The sequence below is a fragment of the Lipotes vexillifer genome, unplaced genomic scaffold (genome assembly GCF_000442215.2).
Source record: "Lipotes vexillifer unplaced genomic scaffold, Lipotes_vexillifer_v1.1 scaffold12, whole genome shotgun sequence".
Taxonomy (NCBI): Eukaryota; Metazoa; Chordata; class Mammalia; order Artiodactyla; family Lipotidae; genus Lipotes; species Lipotes vexillifer.
In genome coordinates, this window is record NW_006796716.1 from 2,365,630 (window position 1) to 2,372,372 (window position 6,743).

Below are 6,743 nucleotides of genomic sequence, written 5' to 3' on the forward strand. Positions count from 1 at the left end.
TACAAATATGTTTCTTCCCATCAGAAACAAGACAGGCTAGAAGACAAATGGTTTCTTTTAAATGCTAAGGGAAAAAGGCTTGTCATTCCAGAATTCTATGTTCAGCAAAAAATCCTTCAAAAATGAGGGAGAAATAAAGACACTTCCTTGTGAATAAAAATACACTCTAAGAAATGTTGAAGGTTGCCCTTTAGACAAAGGGAGCTAAGACCAGATAGAAATCTGTAACTACAGGAAGGAATAAAGACCATCATGGTAAATAAATGAGTAAATATAAAAAACTATGTTTATGATAGTCATAATTTAATTTAAGAATTGATTTTTTCAAATAAAAATAATAGAGATATTGTGAGATTAATACAACAAATATAGAAGAAAAAGATGTAATAACCATCACCAAAAGCTGGATTGTGGGGAGGATAAATGGAATTATACTATTGTAAGGTTATTACATTTGTGACAGCAGAAAGTGGGAAACTTCAAGTGTCAGGTATGATGTGAGAAGGAATATGGTGAAATAGGAAAGTGAAGGGTGAAGATGTTCAGTAGTATTCTACTGTCACTAAACATAAAAGGATTGATATAAAACAAAGGATGTTCTCTGACTATAACAGAATTACACTAGAAATCATCAACAGAAACATAAAAGGAGAATCTCCAAACACTTGATAATTAAACAACACAATTCTAAATAATCTATGGGTCAAAGAACAAGTCTCAAGGGACATTAGAAAATATTTTGAACTGAATTAAAATATAACGTATCGAAATACATGGAAAGGGACTTCTACTTCTGACCATGATGGAATAACAGGGACCACAGATTTACCCTATAACCTAAAACAACAACAAAAACTAGACAAAGTACATGCAACAATGGTTTTCAGGACACTACACATTGGACAACAAAGGACAGAGATCACCGATAGTTGGGAACTAAATGAGATGAGCCCCACAATCAACACAGCTTACTGTCTGGAGTTTCCAGCCAGTAGCATTTACCAAAGCAGTAAAGTTTAAAAGGCAGAATACCAGAGAGGAGAGAACTGCACAACAAGATCCCAGAGATGTACAGAGGTTCCTCCTTGAGTATTCAGCACAGAACTCAATAGTACATGTTTATGAGGAAACCACCCAAAGCCAAAGAAAAAGCCATCCAAAAGCATTAGAGGAAACAGGATCTGGCACTAACAAAGGGCCAGGAAAAGTGTCTCTTCCCACTGGTCAGACTGGGAAAACTCATAATTCATAGGACATTGGGTAGAGTACTCAGGAAGGTGTTGCCTCAGTAAGAGGAAATAATCAGCCTTAGATTGAGCACTGATCTGGACCTACCTAGATCAAAGAGCAAAGCCTGAAAGGATCAAACTGTTTCCAAGGACCTTAACTGCATCCCAAAACAAAGTTCAAGAAAACATACAGGAATAAAAAATGACCAGCACTCCACAAGGTAAACTTCACAATGTCTGACATCCAAACAAAGATTAACAGGCATACAAACAAGCAGGAAAGCATGACCCGTCAAGAGGAGAATAATCAATCAAAACTGACCCAGAACTGACATAGATGTTAAAATTAGCAAAGGATAACATTAAAAGTTATTTTAACTGTATTTCATATGTTCAAAAAGTTAAGTAGCGATATGGAAAAATACAAGAAGAAATAATGGCCCCAAACTTTCCAAACATAATGAAAAATATAAGCCCACAATTCTGAAAGCTCAATTCCAAGTACAAGAAATATAAAGAGAACTATAACAAGTCACATCAAAGCCAAATTGTCAAAACCAGCAATACAGATAAAATTCTAAAGAAAAAAAAAAGAACAAAGATAAACATGATACCAAAATATGACAGTTGACACACACAACGGACTGCTGTTATGGACTGAATTGTGTTCCCCCAAAATATGAATATTGAACCCCAATCCCCAATGTAATTGTATTTGGAGATAGGGCCTTTAAAGATGTAATTAAGGTTAAATGAGGCCATATGAGTGGGGCCCTAATCCAATATGACTAGTGTCCTTATAAGAAGAGGTAGAGACACCAGGGATGCATGTGTATGGGGAAAAGGCCATGTGAATATACAGCAAGAAGGTGGTCATCTGTAAACCAAGAAGAGAGGACTCAGGAGAAACCAGCCCTACCAACACTTTGATCTTGGATTTCCATCATCCAGGACTGTGAGAAAATAAATTTCTATTGTGTAGGCCACTCAGTCTCTGGTATTTTGTTATGGCAACCCCCTAACAGATTAATGCAGACTGCCTAAAGTCTGGGAGGAAAAGCTGGGGAGAGTTTCTTTGGGTAATCAGAGCATTCATAATCATCTATGTATAAAAATTTAGAAGGCCATGTGAATGCCCAGGGCAAGACGCATCCTCAGAAAATACCTGACAAAAACAGAAACAGATTCACATATATAGAGAACAAACTAGTGGTTACCAGTGGGGAGAGGGACAAGATAGGGTAGGAGATTAAGAGCTACAAACTACTATGTATAAAAGAAATAAGCTACTGGCTTCCCTGGTGGCACAGTGATTAAGAATCCACTTGTCAATGTAGGGGACACGGGTTTGAGCCCTGGTCCGGGAAGATCCCACATGCCGCGAAGCAACTAAACCCATGCGCCACAACTACTGAGCCTGCACTCTAGAGCCCATGAGCCACAACTACTGAGCCTGCACGCCACAACTACTGAAGCCTGCGCCTAGAGCCTGTGCTCCGCAACAAGAGAAGCCACCGCAATGAGATGCCCACGCACCGCAGTGAAGAGTAGCCCCCACTCGCCGCACCTAGAGAAAGCCCGCGCACAGCAACAAAGACCCAACTCAGCCAAAAATAAATAAGTAAGCTACAAGGATATGTTGTACAGCACATGGAATATAGCCAATATTTGATAGCAACTTATAATAGCAGTAAAACATGAAATATTTAAAGATAAATTTAACAATATATGTTCAAGACTTCGGCACTAAAACATTACAGTAAATCTGCAAATAATCTTTTAGAGACATTAAAGAAGATCTAAATAAATGGAGAGATACGTGTTCACAGATTGGAATATTCAACATGAAGACAGCCATTTTCCTCATATTGATCTATAGATTCAGCACAATCCCAGTGAAAATCGCAGTAGGTTTTTTAACTAAAAATTGACAGGCTGATTTAAAATTTATATGGATATGCAAAGAACCCAGAATAGCCAAGTCAATTTTGCCAAAAGAAACAATAATAACAAAATTGGAGGACTTACACCACCTGACTTCAAGACTACAGCAAAAGTTATAGTAATCAAGACAGTATGTTGGCACAAACAAGAGTCTGTCATACAGAGTGAAGTAAGCCAGAAAGAGAAAAATAAATATCGTATATTGACGCATCTATGTGGAATCTAGAAAAATGGTACAGATGAATCCATTTGTAGACGTAGAGAATGGACATGTGGACACGGGGGGAAAGGGGAGGGTGGGACGAATTGGGAAATTAGGTTTGACATAAATACACTACCATGTGTAAAATAGATAGCTAGTAGGAACCTGCTGTATAGCACAGGGAGCTCAGCTCGGTGCTCTGTGATGACCTAGATGGGTGCGATGGGGGGGGGCGGCAGGAGGGAGGTCCAAGAGGGAGGGGATATAGGTATACATATAGCTGATATACTTCGTTGTACAGCAGAAACTAACACGACATTGTAAAGCAATTATACTCCAATTAAAAAAAAAAACAGAAAAAAACCCCACAGACATATAGCTTAATGGAACAGAAGAGAATATCCAGAAAAAGACGTGGTCAACTGATGTTCTATAGTGGCACCACTGTAATCCAATGGGGAAGATGCTGGAACACTGGATGTATTTGTTATCTGTCACTGCATAACAAATTACCCCACAATTTAGTAGCTTAAATCAACAAACCTTTCTTACAGAGCCAGGAATTTGGGAGTGGCCTAAGTGGGTGGTTTTAGCTCAGGATGATGAGGCGGCTGTCAAGACATCAGTGAGGGCCACAGTCACGTGTAGGATCTGCTTCCAAGACAGCTCAACTTGCCTGGTTATTTGGAGGAGGCCTCAGTTCCTTGCCAGCTGTTGGCAGAAGGCCTCAGTTCCCCACTACATGGACCTATCCATAGGATTGTTTAAGTGTCCTCACCACAAGGCAGCTGGCTGCTCACAGAGCAAGTAATCCAAGGGAGAGCAAGAAAGGGGAAAGCCACAATGCCTTTTAGGCCTTAATCTTGTGTCTCACACCACCATTTCTATCATATTCTACTCATTAAAAATCAAGTTTCATTGGAACTGAGACACACTCATTAGATTTTGTATTGTCTGTGGCTGCTTTTCCACCACAAGAGCAGAGTGGAGTAGTTGTGACAGAGACCACATGGCCTCTAAGCCTAAAATATTTATTACCTGGCCCTGATTTACATCATCTACAGTGCTTGGCTTAATGTCTTAAACATAGTAGGCTCTCAAGAAACGTGCTAGTGCTCATAAACAGTGCGTGTTGGTTAGTTTGTTCAATAAGTATTAGCTGAGCTCCTACTAAATGCCAAGTAGTATCATAAGTGCTGATTATACATAGTCAACAAGACAGAGCTGGTTCTTACACTAATTTTCTTCACTGCAGAGGTGCAGGTTGCCTCAGGGTGTAATACATACAGGACTTTATTGTGCTGCTTCCCACTAGAGGGCAGCCTGAAGCTCGTCCACAATGGCGCAGCGGTCGTGTTAACTCCAACAACTGTACTATCAGTGAAGAACTGTCAGAAAGGACAAAATACCAAACTACATAAGATCTGTATTTATTCTCTCAAGACTGTTGTTAACAGAATTAAAAAACGGATCAAGTTTGTCTTTGGAACTCCTAGCCTCCTGTTTCTTCACTGTCTCCACCCTTTTCCCTGCAGAGGTGGCGTGAACCATTATAGGCACCACCTGTAAGTTAAAAATGTGGCTGAGGGCTTCCCTGGTGGCACAGTGGTTGAGGGTCCACCTGCCGATGCAGGGGACACGGGTTCGTGCCCCGGTTCGGGAAGATCCCACATGCCGCGGAGCTGCTGGGCCCGTGAGCCATGGCCGCTGAGCCTGCGCATCCGGAGCCTGTGCTCTGCAGCGGGAGAGGCCACAACAGTGAGAGGCCTGCGTACTGCAAAAAAAAAAAAAAAAAAAAATGTGGCTGAAACAATCAGGTGCATCTCTCACCAACAGATCAGTCAGGATGGGGAGAAAGAAGTGATTCCCGGGGAGGGATGGATCAACCTGGTAAGCACAAGAACCACAGGCCAGAAGCAATTCTGGGAGCAGAAACACGTGCCACATTAACAGAAGAAACACATACCTTCTAGTCATTAGTTCACTATTTACTGCGCACCCACTACCTACTTTGCACTACACAGGATACAGCAATGAGGACTACAGACATAGTACCAGCCCTCAGGGAGGATGTACTTTGACAGGGAAGTCAGACATTAAACAAATAGTTAGAAAAGCACTGAAACTACCAAAGTAGTAAAGACTGTTTCGGTTACTAATAGCATAAGAAACCAATAAAGAATGCAGTGGCATAAAACAATCATTTTATTATCCTCAGAGATTCTTTGATTCTAGCTTGTTTCTGCTCCGCAATATCTGAGAGCTCAACTAGGAAGACTGAAAGTCTAGGGGTGATTGATGGTAGGGGGTTGGAATCACTTAGAGGCCTCTTCACTCACATAGGTAATGGCTGTCAGCTGGGACATCTGCTGAATTGTGGGCCGGGAACATGTACACATTTCTTCTCCATGCTGTCTCTCCATGTGGGTTAGTTTGGGCTTCCTTGGAGTATGGCAGCTTAGTTCTAAGAGCCAGCATTCCCAGATAGAAAAGTGGAAGCACACAGCATTTTGATGACCTAGCCAGGGAAGTAGCAGAGAGTCAATTCTGTCCTGCCTTACTTGGTTAAGGCAATCATAAAGATCTGCATAGGTTCAAGGGGAAGAGACATACCTCCCACCACTCGATGGAAGAAGCTTTAAGGTTATATTGTAAGATGAGCATATGTGATGGGAAATATTACTGTGGCCATCTTCAGAAAATTCAATCTGCTGCAGGCTGTCATGATAGCATAGGAAGGGGGTATAACTTAGCCTAGGGGGTCAGTCAGCAAAGGCCTCTGTGAGGAAGTCTTGTCTTTGGCTGAGGGGGTGAAGTGCTAAGAGGAGCCTTGGAAAGAGCTTTAGGTAGAGGAATCAACAGGTGTAAAGGTTGCAGTCCACAGAGGCTGGTGTGTTTGAATGCTGCGTTTTGGAGTGATGAGAGCCTGGAGGGCAAGGGAAAAGTGCTGCAGGGGAGGATATAGACGGGAGATACCACGTGCCTTGGCTCATGCCCTCCGTGCTGGATCCCCTGAGAAGAGAAGCAGCCTCCAGTCAGCAGTGTCTTAGGAAGAAAGAGACTGGAGAGGACAGAGCAGGCAATGGCTGCTCCCAAACTGGTGAAAGTGGGGAAAAGCTGCATGCTTTAGTAACTATCCTACCCCAGCGGCCCCATCATGGAAAATAAAATTGAATCTGCCCAAGTCTCATCCAGATAAAGTAAGGGAAGTCCGTAGAAATAACTATGCCTGAGGCAGCTGTGGATAAAAAGAGACCCCCCCCCCACAGGGCATGTCAACAACACAGTGGAGGTGGGGAAATCCAGCAAGACTACAGTTAAAGACTTAAGTTGCCATCACATAACCATCAGCTGCCCGGTACTCTTTC